The sequence below is a fragment of the Dromiciops gliroides genome, chromosome 4, assembly GCF_019393635.1.
Source record: "Dromiciops gliroides isolate mDroGli1 chromosome 4, mDroGli1.pri, whole genome shotgun sequence".
Classification (NCBI taxonomy): Eukaryota; Metazoa; Chordata; class Mammalia; order Microbiotheria; family Microbiotheriidae; genus Dromiciops; species Dromiciops gliroides.
The window spans coordinates 67,559,498-67,576,915 of record NC_057864.1 but is presented as its reverse complement, the minus strand read 5'-3'; the positions used below and the strand labels follow the sequence as shown (position 1 = coordinate 67,576,915).

Here is a 17,418-nt window from a genome sequence, read left to right as displayed (position 1 = left end):
CCAGAACCCCAATGTTCCAATGATCATCAGAAATGGTATATGATTTTCACCTTTCTCTAATTGACAATGGACAACTAGAGGGTGTAGTTGGTCAGAGCACTGGACCTGGATTGAGGAAGATATGAGTGCAAATTCTGCTTCCGACATTTACTATCTGTGGGAATCTGGGAGAGTCATTTAAATTCTCTCAGCCTCAGTTTCCTCATCTGTAAAACATAGATAATAATAGACCTACCTTGCAGGGTTATTGTGAAGATCAAAAGAAACAACAGGTGCAGCTCTTTGCAAACCTTAAAACATAACAAAAATCAGCTATGTTGCTATTTCCAGTAAATACTACTTCTGGGGTTCCCTCAAAATGACCTTCTTATCAATAGTGTTACTGCCATAGCTAAAGGGAAGGTTTGAAGAAGGCTGTCATCATTTTGTTACTGAGTTCTCACATGGGGAGTTCTATGTATTCCACCAGCATCTGTGGTGAACTGGGTGCATCTCGGGATCCTGGACTGCCTCAGAAGAGAGATGGCTTGGCACAGCTGGGTTATTTGTGATAGATGAAGCAAGAGAGTGAAGAAGTTGCCAGAGGAAGGAGATGTAGAGAGAAAGAGAAGGAAGGACAATCACTAAGGAGAAAAAAGAGTAGGAGAGGCTGAGAAACTGCTGAATATAGAGCAATTAGGAAGAAGGTGGGGGAGGCACTGTCTTAGGCATTGTGGAAACTCTGAGGATCCTGTCTTGGGGTTTGAAATTGGGTGATGGTGATGGTGATGGCAACTGTGAAAGAGTAAGATGGGAATTGTGTAAGAGCTGAAGTGTGGTATAGTATTTTCAAATTAATCATTCAAAAAAGCATTTATTCAACTTTACTATGTGTCCCACACTGTGACAAGTTCTGGGGTTGCAAGGACAAAAGTGAACCAGTTCCTGCTCTCCAGGAACTAACATTGTAATGAGGGAGACAACATACATACTATACAACTCTCTCTCTCTCTCTCTCTCTCTCTCTCTCTCTCTCTCTCTCTCTCTCTCTCTCTCTGTGTCTCCATCTCTGTCTCTCTCTGTCCCTGTCTCTTTCTCACTCCATCTTTCTTTGTCTCTCTTTCTCTTTCCATCTCTTTCTCTTCATCTCCATCTCTCTTTATTTTCATTTCCCTCTGTCTCTGTCTCTCTCCCTCCCTCTTCCTACCTCCATACATAATATATACAAAATAAATACAAAGTGGTTTGGGGAGGGAGTGGACTAGCAGTTGGTGAGGGAGGGGGAGTCAGGTAAGATTAAAACAATTGAAAGCCAAACATTAACCACAAACTCCTTCCCATAAGGTCATTTGGTGGAAAATCATTTAAGGGCAAATGGCAGCCTTCCACATGGTTAGGGACTTTTTTAGTGATGCTCAATAAGTCAAATAGAACTCAGGGAACAGACTTGCTAGGGAGGTAGAGACAGTTTTAGAAAGACTGAAGGAGAACATGGCCAATGGCTTGCTATCTTCCCTGGCTGGAGTTGAAGGAGCTGAGTGGAAACAAGTAAGTGGTGGTTTCTTTCTGTACTCAGAACGTTAACATTGCTCCAGAAAGATAAAAAAAATTTTAGATGTTGTTTAAAGATGGAATTGAGTCTGCCAGGAGTTTCATTCAAGAAAGAAAAGGTGAAAGCAGATATTTGTTGCTCCTTGTTCTGTCTGTTATCTCCATTCTATTTATAAAGATCTCTCTCTCTCTCTCTTTCTCTCTCTCTCTCTCTCTCTCTCTCTCTCTCTCTCTCTCTCTCTCTCTCTCTCTCACTTACTCCACACTCCCTTTCTTCCCTCCCTCCCCCATTCCCTTTGTTACACACACACACACACATGCATGCACATTCTATTTCTTACCAGTTCAGCATATGTTAGAGCTGACACTGTCTCTGGTTAAACAAATGAATAATATCCTTTCAGATGCTCTCCCTTCCTGTTCCATACTAGGTGAGGGAGGGAAGAGAATAAACATTTCTACAGTGCCTACTATGTGCAGGCACTTTCACAAATATTATCTCATTTGATCTTCACAATGACCCTACAAGGTAGATGCTATCATTTATCCCCATTTTTTCCGTTGATAAAACTGAAGAAAACAGGAGTTAAGTGATTTGCCCAGGGTCACACTGCTAACAAATATCTAAAGTGGGATTTGAGCTCATTTTCTTGACTCCTGACCCAGGGCTCTACCCATTGCCCCCCTAGTTGCTTCGATATTGGTGTGTGTACATATGTGTGTATAACATATATACATCTGTGTCTTACATATAGTTGATGCTTAATAAATGTCTGCTGCTTGATTGCAAGCATATCTCCAGACTTGTAATTTCATGGGCATAGAGAGCTCTCATTAAGGAAATTCCCCTGTACCAGGGCAGATCAAGAGTTGTTTTGCAACGAATAGTTGCAAAAGTATGGTGGAAGCTCCATTAATTTTTGGAAGAAATTGTATTATTTTAAATGAAATTCAGGAGCCTGGATATAGCCATTTTATTAAACTGATTTTATCCAGAGTCAGTGTCACTTATTTATTCTTGTGCCTCAATATATACTCAGAGAGGTAACATGGTATAGTGGATAGAGAGCAAGCCTCAGAGTTAGGAGCCCTGCTTCTGGCCCAAACTGGCTGAATGACCCTGGGCAAATCAAATAACCTCTCTGTACCCCAGGAAACTCTCCATTGTGCCACCTATAACTCTGTCAACTATAGCTATAGCTCTATCTATACTTCTATCTGTATCCAAATCTATTATTTATCGAGTTTGGATGGTATTTGACTTACATATTTAATAATATTCGCACAACTGCCTTTAAATTCTGATATCATGGAGGTCACATTGGAAAATGCACCAGGCCTAGAGTCAGAAGGATTTGAGTTCAAATACAGCCCCAAATACTTACCAGTTGTATGATCTTGGCCAAGTCACTTAATCTCTGCCTGCCTCAGTTTCCTCTTCTGTGAAATAAGGATAATAATAGCATTTACCTCCCAGGGTTGTTATGAGGCTCACATCAGTTAATATTTGTAAATCACTTTGCAAAACGTAAAGTGCTATGTAAATGCTTACAGTTGCTATTACTTTTATTATGACTGACATCATTTCTACTTCAGCTGTTAATATTTCTGACAATGAGATGTATCTTTGAAAAGCAAGTGACTTCCTCATAAACAGAATGAACACTAGTTCTCGAGTCACACTACCAGGTTTCAAATATCACCACTCATCTTTACTGTTTGTGTGACTGGCTCAGCCTCTTAATATCCCTGGATCTCAGTTTCTTCATCTATAAAATATGGTGGGGGTGGACTAGATCTTTGGTGTCAAACTCAGATAGAAATGGAGGCCATGAACCCTTACAAAAGAATCCCTGCTGGCAGCCTACTGACTTACAAAACCACAAGTTAACATTATCAATGTTTGGTTTAATTTTTAAAATTTATTTTGTTAAATATTTCTCAATTACATTAGGAAATGTTTGGTTTGGTTGTATTGGTAGTATTGTGGGCCACTCGGGTCCCTGTAGCCTGCAAGTTTGACACTTATAGACTAGATGACCACTGAGCTCCCCTCAAGTTTCCAGCCTATGAAAAAGCTGAATTAAAGAAAATGAAGAGCCAAAATATGTAGAATAGATAATCAATAGTATAAATGACCAGAAAGAATAAAGATCATGCATTCTAGAGCCTTCAATTCCTTCTTGGAAAAGGACTTGAGATGGGCCTTCAATAGTATGAAGAAATTATAGGGGGACACCCTGGAAATCAATGTGAACAAAGATACAGACATACCTTCCTTATTGCACTTTAGTTTTTTGCACTTTGCAAATATTGCATTTTTACAAATTGAAGGTTTGTGGCAACTCTTGTGGGGTTGTGGGAAGTGCCCCAGTCCAGCAGATCAGAAAGAAAGGGATTCTCTCTATTACTCCAATTACAGAGGTAAATTAACTTGTCCAGTTTTGTGAGGACAAATCTGACTGGAGCAGAGATCCTAGGAAACTAGGAGAAGTGACTGTCTTCCAGTCTAACTGTCATTCATCTAAGTTAGCAGCTTTTGCCCTCCTCAAGCTTTAAAACAGATATATATAAACACAAAATCCATGAGGCTTCGGAACCCCCTCCCTGACAGCCATCAATGTATCTTTGGAATTTAGGCAAGGAGAGAGAACAAATCCCAAGATATAGTATTGGAGAGCAGAACCCCAATATAGAGGTGGGTTGCCTTTCTATAATACCAAGGTTGATATGTCTATTCCAATGTACGTAAATATTGGCACATTCTAATAGAAATGGTACCACTGCTGATAACAGCGATGAGAGGGAAGGTAATTGATGTCTGTCTAAGGGCCTCTGTGGGAACAGAGCCAGGGCTGTAACAAGTATCCAGAAGTTTCGTCAAGCCAATTGATTCTCTATCACCCCAGGAAGGCACTTATTTGGGGGGAATTGGCAGGCTCTCCATGGCACCCTGTGAGAGAGTGCATGCAAATGGCCAAGATCCTGGAATCCCTTCCTTTTCTGGCAGCCTGCTGGCCACCAACCTGAGAGGTATTTGGCACCTTGGATTTTTATTGATGAATTCAAGGGAAAAAAAATCAGAGTGGAAAACAATTCCACCTTCCTGTTTAAGTGTCCCGAAAGAAACAATCTTTTCTTTATAAAGTAACAGCAGGGGGTGGAGATGAGAAGGTCTGCAGGGGAAAACACCAGACTGCCTTGTTAGACTGAGCTGCCTTCTCTTACTTAGATTAAGTGCAAAGAGCCTGGGGCTGGGAGCCAGGAAAGCTTCAGGAGAGTTTTACTTTTATCCCTGACAAACAGTGTGACCTTGAGCAGACCTCCAGAGGGCACAACGCATAAAGTTACCCAACTGAATCACAGAATTTAAGAATTAAAAGGAACCACAGATGCTAGGTGTCCAACCCATACACCAAAAAAATCCTTATTCTACCCTTATGAAGTAATTGTCAAGCCTATCATAAAAGATTTCCAAAGTAGGTCATTCCAGTTTTGGCTTATCAATGTCCTTCTGTGCCCCAAACTAAAGACAACACTCCAAATGAAGTCTGATGACTATGAGCAGAATGCAGTGGTTCTATCTCCTCCATATTGCTGGAAGCCATGCCCCTGGTGATGCAACCCAAGTTGGCATCAACGTGTTTTGGGCAGCCATATTACACTGCTGAATCTAAATCTCCACTGAGACCTCCAAAACCTTTTCAGAACTACTGTCTACCCATACTTCCCTATTTTATGCTTGTGCAGTTGATTTTTTTGTACCTACCAATGGTATTTTGCATTTATCCTTATTGTATTTCATTTTATTTGATTCATCCCATTAACAGCTAGGAGACACAGTAAGTAGAGAGGGCTTGACCTGTAGACAGGAAGACATGAGTTCAGAACTAGCCTAAGGCACTTATTAGCTGTGTGATCCTAGGCAAGACACATAACCCTGTTTGCCTCAGTTTCTTCATCTGTAAAATGAGTTGGAGAAGGAAATGTCAAGCCACTCTAGTGTCTCTGCCAAGAAAACCCCAAATGGTGGTCATGAAAAGTCAGATTTGCTGAATGATGAAACGAAAAATTCAAACAGTTCTGAATTTATCTGATTATGTTATTGTTTTATTCTCACCACTCCATCTTCTCTACAAGAATTGTATGAGTTTTGCTAAAATCTAGTTAAAGTCTATCCACAGCGCTTCTTTCAACTACTAGTTTAGTCCTCCTGTCAAAAAAAGGAAAGATTCAGGGCACATGATAGTTGTGTTCAAGTAAATGAAGGGTTGTGATGCAGAAGAGGGCTGAGATTTTTTCTGTTGAGCCCCAAAAGGCAGAACTAGGAATAATGGGTGAAGACTATAAGAAGCAAATTTAGGCTTATGCCAGGAAAATCTTCCTCTAGGTGGAATGGGCTGTCCTTTTGTTTGTTTGTTTGTTTTTTGTGGGGCAATAAGGGTTAAGTGTCAAGTGTCTGAGGCTGGATTTGAACTCAGGTCCTCCTGAATCCAGCAGAAGTGCTCTATCTACTGCACCACCTAGTTGCCGCCCTGGGATGTCTTTTGAATGAGGGGGTTCTACCTGTGACGGGTAAAACTAAATGTGTGTGGTCACCTGTCCCCTGTGTGGGGAAAGCTAACTAGGACAACAGTTTAACAGTTTAGGTATTAAACATTTATTAAAATATATTAGAGGTTAACAAAGAGAGAACAAGTGTCTCTGAAAGAATAGGAAAACCTCACTACCCTCCAGGAGCGATTAGAGCTGAATGGTCCAACCATTCACTCACAAAATCAACTGACAAAACCAACTGCCTCAAACAATGCTTCAAGCTGATTGGTTGAGGGTGGTCACATGTTCACTCAGCAAGGGGCCCCCTCATGCTCACTCAACAGGGGGACCCTGATAATATTCTCACATACCTCACTGGAAATCTTTATGCAGAACTGGATAAACCCTTGTGAGGTTATGCTTATCAGGGATTCTTTTGGGGACATGGGTTGGATTAGATGGATGCTAAGCCTTTCCAACTCCAAAGAATAGTGATTCTTTCTGGGACTCTCCAGGTCCTCAAGATGTGCCCCGACCCCGTCTCCCCTTTGGGACCCTATCTTTGGAATCATTCTTGTCTAATAAAGGGAAGTAGGTAACTTGGACTTTGACCTCCAAACACCTACTAAGCACTCTGTGGGGACCAATTTTTAATTGGGGAGTGCTAGCTCAGCGGCTCGCTGCAATATTGGGGCAAGGAAGGAGACCAGCTGCCTCCCTCAAAACAGAACAAGATTTATTTTAATAAGAACGAACTTAAAAAAAACACAAACAGGATCAGTAGGATCAAGGGAAAGGAAATAAAATGGGGAAAGGGAAATTATAATACCTGAAAAAAATACCACCTCCCAAGAATCAGCTGAAAATACGCAGGAGAACACCTGTCGCTTTCCAGCTTCCACCTAGAATTCCCAATTCTCCTCCCCCAAACCTAGAAACATCCCACACAGCCCCAGCCAATGGGATGGCCACTCTGACAATCACATGACTGCCCTCACTAGGCTTCCAATCATTATAATTTTGCCAGAGCCATGTAGGCCTCGGGGAGTGGTGATGACGTGAGGTGCCAGGGCCCTGGCAATGGCTACAACCAGTGGGTGGAGCACTGTGCAGTTTGTGGAGCCCCAGGCCAGTGCATGCTGAGGCATAAAAACCTCAAATAACAATTAATTCTTTACAACTCAAAAACTATTTGTTGGACTGGATCGAACTGAATTCTTGAGATCTTTCTATTCCTCCAACCTGGTTTCCACATGATTGATCTTTCTTACTGATTCCCCCCTTATTCACAGTGACCAAAATCCGTGTTTGATCAGTGCCTTCCTCCCACTCTACTAAGACAGGAGTCATTGGTTGGATTTTAGAGCATAAAGGTGACTATTGGTAGTATCGATTTTACTCTTCCTTCCCTGAGATTTATTGGTACAGGCTGAATTATGTGTTGTGTTTTATAAAGGAGTTGGATGCCCTAAGGCAGTGGTGAGATGATGCTATTAATTTATTATTAGCAATAATTATCACACTCCACAGGGCCCTCCTGGCAGAATGAGGCTGATAACCTCCTGTCGTGATCAGGGTATGCTACAGTTCCATACTCCTGCCACAATAATCCCTGGTTTCTCTGAATAGTGAGCAATAGAAACACTTGTCCGTAAATGCAGGGCACGAAGGAAAATAGAAAGTGAGCTTAGTAAAAATAATGCAGCAGACCTAAAATGCAATAGATTCTGCCTCTTAACTTCCTCTTTATTTAGTTTTCCCAGGAAAGTCTACTTGGGATCTTGAAACTTAGCAGAGAGGGGGATTTTGAAACTGTGTCTACATGAACCACTTATCTAGATTAAAAATTTATTCAGGGGGCAGCTAGGTGGTGCAGTGGATAGAGCACTAGCCCTGGAGTCAGGAGTACCTGAGTTCAAATCCAATTGCCTCATTAAAAAAAAAAATCATTCAGGGTGGGAAGCTAGGTGGCACAGTGGATAAAACACCAGCCCTGGATTCAGAAGGACCTGAGTTCAAATCCTGCCTCAGACACTAGCTGTGTGACTCTGGGCAAATCACTTAACCCTCATTGCCCCACCAAAAAAAAATCATTTAGTTATCTGGACACTTTCAAACAGATGGAGACTCAACATCATGTAAGCAAAACAGCTGGATAAGCTATCTACTTTGTTTTTCAGTTTTCATCCATCCATTAGGCACAATCAGCATCTTGGTGCTAGAAACAAGGACTTTGGGGCTTTCTCTAGATACGGTGATGATGATGATCATTAATGATAATATTAGTAACTGAAAATTACACAATACTTTAAAGTTTGCAAAGAACTTCATATATAGCTAGTAAGTACCTGAGGTAGCATTTTAACTCAGGATGATGATGAACATAAAAAGTAAGCAGGAACAGTGGCATTATCCATGTTTTGTGTATGGGACCAGCATCTCTGTGATGGGTCTGATAAAACTTATTACAAAGTCTTTCTGCAAAAATAGAGGAAAGAGCATCATGGTACTGGGAATCATGGACTTGGGGTCTAATCTCAGTTTTGCAACTAAAATAAGAGGCTTTGATTAGATTATATATAAGCTAGAAAGACCTATGATCCTAATGGCACTGCACTAGTAAATCTAGTTCCTCAGCATACCAAACAACCAAACTGTTCATGGATATTCATTAAGTAGCCGCTAAGTTCAAAAGACTCAATTGGGCACTTTGGGGAATATAGAGAAGGATATGGCAGAGTTGTTGCCCTCAAGGAGCATATAATTTAGTTGATTTTTATTACTCAATCCTTTCTTATTAATTGTACATTTATTTTCCTTGTGTTTCTAAGGGGGCGGGGTGGAAAGAGAAGTCATATAATCTGTTTACTTCCAATGGTTTTTTTCAAAGATATGTCAAATGACTTTGTTGAACATTCATCTTTTCCATTGATAATATGGTGCATGTTTGCAGGATATATATCTTATGGGTTCAATTTGAGCTTCCTCTTTTGAAATCTACTATTCCATTCTCTTCTCTGATTTTTTTTTATGAATTCAGAATAACTGTGTTATAAAACTGACTTTTTTTTACATTTGAATACCTTTCTCTCTGCATGCGCAACTTGTTGTTATTGAAACTGTGAACTTTAACTACTTCTTTGCCTTTGAGTTAGAAGTATAGTTTGTTTTGCTATATTTTTAGGATTTCCTGTGGATTCAGTGGATCAATAGTTTGTTGTCTGTATTCAGAAGTTCTGGACAAGTTTATATCCATTATTTCCTGTAGCATGATATTCAGATTGTTGGTTTTTTTTTTTAATTAGTCATGTTATTCTGATATATTGATGATTCCTAAGTTGTTTCTGTGTATTGTGTCTTCGGGGTCAGTCACTTTGACTTCTATAGAATTCATGTGTTTTTTTTTTACCCGTTTAGCTTTTCACTTCTTTCTTGCAAAATTTTCCTCCATTTCATTATTTCTGTATTTCAAATCTGTTATTTTCCACCTCTCATTCTTTTTCTGTCTGTCTTTTTCTGATTTCCCAATTCTTTGGAGGCCTTTGTCATCTTGTATTTAGTTTTTCTTACTCTGTCGTTTTCAAATATGTCATTGAGACCTCTTATTTCAAAGAAAAATCTACTCCTAATTTTACATATATATATACATACATGTGTGTATACATATACATATATATAAAATACATAATATATAATTCCTTTTTTGAATCATTCTAAAATTTCTTCTTGCTGTTCCATGAGTTGTGGGGAATCTTCATGATTTTCTCTTTCATTGAGGAATTTTGGTTAATTTCTCTTTATATTATCTATTTTTCAATGTGTTTGGGTTTCCTTGAGGTTTTTTTCATTTTTACTTCTATTTTTTGAACTTCCTTAATAGTTATTTGCTTATAAGTTGGAATTTTATTTTTTCTTTGGGTCTTTTTGTACTTCCTGTAATTCTCTTCCTGATTCCTTCTTTACTCTTTCATTTTCTCCCTTCCTCCATACTCTATTATAGCACTGCATAGACCCTTGATCCTGTACAGATCCTCTGGGAATGCTCACATTGGGACATATGGGAAAAGGCCAGGCCCAGGCCCCTCCTTGGAAGTAGACTTCATGGAGAAAGAAATGGTCCCAAGAATCTTCAGTCACTCTTCTCCCTCTTGCCTCTACAATAAAATACAAATTGTCTTTTTAAAACCCTTTGTGTGACCTTGGAGAAGATATTTTAACCTTTCTGAACTTTAGTTTCCTTATGAATAACTTTATACATTAGGAGGTTAGGCGAAAAGTTCTGTAAGGAAACTTGTAGTCAAAATCCTATAAGCCTAGAGTGCAAATGCATACAGAAAACACTACAAAGGAAGAACAAAAGTTAATAAAGTTTATTACCAGGAAAAATATCCACTATAAAAATTAATTCCTGCTCTGGAACCCAAAACAAGTACCCTGCTCAATGTTGATGGAGAAAATACTATTGATTCACCCAGAAAGAAGCCAGATAGGAGGTGTACCAATAATTATTTTCCAAGACTCTCATAACATCAATTTAAGAATAAGCTTCCTAATATGTTTTATATGATTACACATATGTAACCTATATCAAATTGCTTACAGTCTTAGAGAGGGGAGGGAGAGAAGGAGAAAATTTGGAAATCAAAAAATTTTTACATGAATGCTAAAAAAAATGTCTTTACATGTAATCAGGAAAATACTATTAAAAATCTCAATAAGGGGGCAGCTAGGTGGTGCACGGGATAAAGCACTGGCCCTGGATTCAGGAGGACCTGAGTTCAAATCTGGCCTCAGACACTTGACACTTAACTAGCTGTGTGACTCTAGGCAAGTCACTTAACACTCATTGCCCCACAAAAAATCTCAATAAACAATTTTGAAAGAAAATAACATTTCTAGAGCTATGTTTTCACAATAACTTTAGCCTCATCACGGAACTGGTTAGTCTGCAAAGGACCCCACTCAAAAGAATTAGAGTCCAAAGAGAATCTCCCAAATTGGTCTTTCCAATGAAGAATACCCTCTGTAGACCCAGAGTTTCAGTGTAGTGCTAAACCAGTTGCTAACACAAGCTATAACAATACTGGTGGAGAAGGGGAAGAAGTGATTTCTGTACTCTTGCCCATAACATTTAATTTAGAACTTGTGCCAGAGTATCAATTAGAATATATTGTTAAGTTCCCTTCCAACATCCCTGCTCCTCTTCCCTACCCCCAGCTCAAGTCCTTTGGCATTTGAAATGGCTGGTGAATTCATGCATGATTTATTGGAGAATTTGAGCATACTCTAAAGAATATTCTCTCTCTCTCTTTGTGTATGTGTTCGGGGTGATGGAGGAGGTCTGGGGTGGTAGTGGAATGGAAGGAGACGCCAAGTAATTTTTAGTCTAACCCATAGAGAATGTGTCTCATTTGAAGCATAGGGGATTCTACTGACAAGGGAGTGTGCTTCTTGTCATGGAAAAGCAGTGTGGTATAGTAGATAGAGATTTGGAGGTAGAGTGAGGAAGACCTGAGCTCTCAAATCCTACCTGTGACACTAATGGGAAAGTCATTTAACCTCTCTGAGCCTCAGTTTCTAATCTGAAAAATGAAAAGGTTGAGCTAAATGGTTTCTAAGATCCCTTCTAGCTCAGATGCTATGATCTGTGACTCATGTTTTCTTAGTAGGAAAGGCGCAGGTAAACTACTATGAATTTGCAGAATCACAGAATTACAGAGGAACCTCAGACGCCATCTAGCCCAAACTGCCTAAGAATTCTTTCTATAACACACATAAGAAGTCATGGTCATTGCTTTATGACCTCTGAATAGGGAGGATCCAATACTTCTTGACAATGCCTATTCCATGTTTTGATAGCTGTTAGGATTTCTCCCAAGTCTAAATCTACTGTTCTGAAACTTTGGGCACTTAGTTATGAACTATGGGACTAAGTGGAGCAAGTGAAATTTCTCAGTCGTAGTTGTAGTAGTAGTAGTAGTAGTAGTAGTAGTAGTAGTAGTAGTAGTAGTAGTAGTAGTAGTAGTAGTAGCAGCAGTAGCAGCAGCAGTAGTAGTAGTAATAGTGGTAGTAACTAGCATTTATATAATGCTTTAAGGTTTGCAAAATGCTTTATAAATTCCATTTCATTTTAATCTTATAACAAACAACCCTATAAGGTAGCTATTATTTTTTGTTTTTTGTTTTTAGTGAGGCAATTGGGGTTAAGTGACTTGCCCAGGGTCACACAGCTAGTAAGTGTTAAGTGTCTGAGGCCAGATTTGAACTCAGGTACTCCTGAATCCAGGGCCAGTGCTCTATCCACTGCGCCATCTAGCTGCCCCTAAGGTAGCTATTATTAACCTTGTTTTACAGATGTGGAAACTGAAGCAGAGGGTGAATTGCCTGGGGTCACACAGATAGTAAGTAGCTGAGGTTGAACTTGAACTTAGCGTCTTCCTGACTCCAGGTCCAACTCTCTGTTCAATATACTAGCTGCTTGTCACCCTCTAAATCCTTAAAAGGTTAACATGTTTGCACCCATATCATCTTATAGAAAGAATAAAGAAAAATGAGATCTGTCCATGAACCCCCAAAACGTGCATTGCTTATTTGAAAGAGAATTACGGCTTATGTCTTGCCCATCTTCTGAGATGTTTTGAGACTGGGCAGAAATACTGGGTGGAGGTTGCCCAAGGAATGGGAAGAATTTGACAAAAACAAGCAGAGAGAGTGATGTTAACTCTCCCATCCTACCAATAGACCCTCCCTAGGAGAGGAGGTGACTGTCCTTAAAATATCTTTCTGGATTCTTCACTTATTTATGCAAAGTTAAGTCCTTAGAAGCTAGTTATTTTAGGAGAAAGATTAAATTCAATATAATTCAATTTAATGACATTTGCTAAACATTTATTAAATGACTTCACAGTCCCATTGTCCATGTTCTCCAAGTCTATCCCATTTCCAGGCTTCTGGGCAATAAAAGCAGGATACTACAGTGAATAGAGCTCTGGGATTGGCATGAAGAAGACCTGGATTTGAAGCTCATTCTGAGCAAGTGATATAATCTCTCTGAGCCTCAGTTTCTTCATGTGTAAAATAGAGATAATCATAACACCTATCTCAAAGAACTGTGGGATAACCAAATGAAATAATGGGTATAAAATGCTTTAGATATTTTAAGGTACTATATAAATGCAAACTGTGATGTTTTCTTATTATCATTATTTATAATAATAGAATAAATGATAAACAGAAATTGTGTCAGTCATTATGGCCAGAGGAAATACCACCCTAACATGAACAAATTAATATCATGAATTTGTCAATAAAAAGACTGTCACTCTGTATGTATATTTTTCAAAAGTTAAAAAATTCAAGTGCTGACCCACCCACGTGCCTACAGCAGGTGTTATATAGAAAGGGAATTTTTCAGAGTTAACCCATGGATAATTTCACTGGTTTCCCAATGAGCATTGCTGATAATTCTTTGTTCTTTAAGAAACAATCTGCTGTCAGAGCATGGAATTCAGGAAAACCACAGTTGCAAAGATTGAAGGGATATTTTTTCTTGCTCCTCCTCCCCCTTCCAACCATCTCCATCCTAAATAAAGGATAAAAATGAATAGATTTCAGTGGTTAACAGAAAAAAGAGAAATATAACGTATGGCTGGAGCAAAGGGGAATGGAAAAGAAAGGAGATATGCCAGAGACAGTGTAATAGATGGAATATGGGAATTTTACCACTAGTTCACTGTATGGGAGAAATAATGTCAGAGATGATTGGAAAGTCTGAAAAGACTGGAGAGATGAATGGCCCCTAGAAGGGCTTGGAATTCACACCTTTATATTTAAAGAATCTATTTATGAAGTGGAAAGAGCACTGGAAAAGGAGCCAGAGTCCCACTTATGAGAGTTAACATTGACCTTGAGCAATTCATTTAGCTCCTGAGCCTCAGTTTTCAGATATGTGAAAGGAAGATTCTAGTACTATTTCAACCTATCTCTCAGGGTGGTTACAAAGGTTGAATCCAACAATATATGGGTGACTTGCAATCTAGGTAAATTCTAAGTCCTATACAAATGCAATGTATTTTATCAGTGCCTTAATGCATGAGACATTTTTAAATCAAATTAATAGGAAGATGACATTGCTGAACCATCATCATTATAGTATATTATTTAAGGGTTTTTTTCCTTCTTCAGCCGTAGTGATAGGTTTGCACTGTGCCATACACACTCTCTTGCCCATGACCCCCTGTGACAAAGGAGATATATTTGCAAGATGGCTAGTCCTAGTATAGCAAGATGCAAAGCCCCAGGGCCCCATTATGAGAACATGCAGCTAAAGAAGTCTAATTGGCCCATAATGGGACACAAACTTTTGAAATGAGCCTAATTAACACAATATTCCTACCCTAAAATCAGAGAATCTCAGAATTGAAAACAACCTTACCATTCATCTAACTCAGCCCCTAACAAATCGTAGGCTACTAGGAAAGAACCCAATTATGGTCATTCATATTTTTCTAGTACTTTAGGACTTACAAAGTGACTTTATAACACCTAGATGATGTTGGTAGAACAAATATTAATCTCTCCATTTTACAGATGAGGAAACTGAGTGTTAAAGGGTTAAATGATTTGTCCAGATTTACTTCAATCCAAATCTGTCTCTAAGATCTGTGCTATTATCTCCTTACCCATCATGTGGCAATCCACCTTTGGTGAATGGAAGGATGACAGGATAAAGGAAGGAAAGAATGAACTGATGACTCGGCAAATCCTTTCATGGTGAGGGAAAGCCAGGGGTCACTCATTCCATTTGGTAGTCAATCATGTAAGAAGAATGTTTAAAATTTTGAGAATTTTTGATGATATTTCCCAGGAAAGATTCTGTGGCAGAAAGTAAGCTCTCTGAGAGTAGAGGTTGTTTTATTTTTTTCTATTTGTCTGCCCACTGCTCATTGCCTGGCATATAGTAGGCACTTAAAATGGTTATGAATTTATGGAAAGAACTCTGGACCAGAAGCCAAATGCCCAACCTTGGACAATTCCTTCATTTTCTTTGAGGAGATGTAGAAAGAAAGAAAGGTCAAACCATGAGGAATGAAAAGAAAGGACAAGCTGCCAGTCAATGTTCAGAAGAAACAAATTATAGATGGAAAAACTAAAGAGACCCCATAATTTCAGGGTTATAAGAAAAAATCAGGGGAAAAAAGTTGAACAACAATGGGAGCAACAGCAGTAAAAATAATGATTATAAAAACATAGGCCTGGCATTATTTGGAAAGAAAGAAACAAGTCTCCCTGCAGAAAAAGGAGCCAGGAGAGAGGGTGCAGGAGAGAGAAAAAAGGGTGATACATATTTAAATTGATGACACTTCAATTACTTCTCCTAGGAAACCTTTTAGATACAACAGAGATCTCCTTGGAAATATACCCTGTTGATATTTCAAAATAAATGCAAAACTTCTGGAATTTCATAACTATTGGACCTGGGCCAACCATTTCAGAACCTGCCAGAGGGAAAGGGGCATTATGAAAAACAGGTCTTCCCATTGCTGTACATGCTGAATTCAATCAAATGCTGATGGCCCAGGCACCTAGCTATACCAGAGAGAGGTGCTAGGCAGGACAGCTACCACAGAGTGAGGGCAAAGAAGTGGTAAGAAGAGGGTCTCATGGACCTTGAAACTCTAGCATTCTGAGCCACATTCTGAGTGAAGAAAGGAAGGGTCTAGTATTTGCCTTGCCTTATTCTGCACCCTGAGGATGGTGGCTCCTTCCTCAGCCTGGTGACCAGCACCCACAATAACACTCCTGTTAGGGCCTGAACACAAAGTACACAAATTGCCTTCTCACAGGATTGGGACTGCCTGAAAGGAGAACTGACTGCTTCATTGTCAGCTTCTGTAGACTTCAGAGCTGGCAGTGAGAATCTATTTTCTCTCACTAAATTAATCACTGTTGGAAGCCGATCTCCCGGGGTTTCCTCAAGCACACACAGACACACACGAACGCACTCTCACTCTCGCTTTCTTTCTTCCTTCTACTCTTTCTTACTTTTACCCTCCCTCCCACCCCCTTCTTGGTTTCTCAGACCTTTCTTCCCTTCTGTCCCCCTTCATTTCTTTTCAAATGATCCTTTCCAACCCCTGGCTCTCCCTACTGTGGACATATGGGCTCACAAGGGAGACAGCTGGACGGGGAGACTGTCAGGAAGCAGGTATGGACCTCTTTGTGGATGGCCAGCCCAGGACCAAAGAGTGAGAAACAGAGAGGAGAGCTGGAACATTCATCAGCATACCCTAAATGCCAAACCATGCTATGGAAAGGAGGGAAGGAATAAGGGATGGAGGGGGCCAGAGGTAGTGAGGAGAGAAGACAGACAGTTCAGCTGCCAGACTCTCAGTTGCCCAATATGGATATTTCCATGATTTCTTCCGGGAGATGAGTGGTTTGGGATGGTGTTGATTTATCATCAACATGGTATAGTGACTAAAGCACTGGACTTAAAGTCAGGATATACATAGGTTCAAATATTGGCTTAGTGACCTCTGTGACATTGGCCAATAATTTTGTATATCTAAGTCTCAGTTTCCTCATTTGGTTTTGTTCCAGTTTTAAATGTATGATTCTGTGATCACTAAGCTGTTCAAATTCAGGGCCAGGTTAATATTAGTTATATCATTCCTACCACAAGGAAAAGCTTAGGCAGAGGTAGAAGCAGGGATCTTAGTGTGCAGTTCCTAGAAGAAAAACTATTTCCACTGTTCCTGATGAGACTCCTGTAGTCAGAAGGCCCACAGAATAAGGAAGCCTCATTCATTCTATAAGTGGTCCGTGGAAACAGTGGTCTCTCTCCCAAGAAGCAGGTAAGTATGTGTATCTGCTATGAATGGGCTGCCAATTTAGTGAAGGTAGAATGGCCTGGAAACTTTCTGAGTATTAATCACTTCTCTGAAGAGTCTTGTTCCTAAGGAGGTCACTCAAGGAGAAAGCAGGAGAAAGGGGGGGGCAGTGGGGTTGCTTGTCTTGGTGTCATAGATCCTTGGTAGGCAATGGCCCACCCCTAACTCCTTACCCCTTCCTGAATACAGGTTGGAAGGTGCTTCAAATGGGGATGTCTCTGTGAACAAGGGAAAGGCCACAGGGAAATGATGCTGCTGGGTAATGGTACACTTGGTTATAATGGTGGTTCTTTCTCAAGCAGTAAATTCCTGAACTTTCAAGAAAATAGAAGAGGCGGCGTGCGGCTAGGTGGTGCAGTGGATAGAGGCCCTGGATTCAGGAGGACCTGAGTTCAGATCTGGCCTCAGACACTTGACACTTACTAGCTATGTGACCCTGGGCAAGTCACTTAACCCCCAT

General features: G+C 39.9%; 1 protein-coding gene across 3 annotated transcripts in view; it reads left to right on the top strand.

Moving 5' to 3' along the window:
- The window catches only part of TNR (tenascin R), a 708,132-nt gene that overhangs the window by 72,918 nt on the left and 617,796 nt on the right, over nt 1-17,418 (top strand). The window contains exon 1 of one of the 3 annotated variants that reach the window (XM_043964083.1): nt 16,184-16,273. The exons of the other annotated variants lie outside the window; for them this stretch is intronic. The gene's annotated coding sequence lies outside the window, so the exon portion shown is untranslated. Of the gene's footprint in view, nt 1-16,183; nt 16,274-17,418 lie in introns of those variants that run through there. 3 annotated transcript variants of the gene reach the window in all.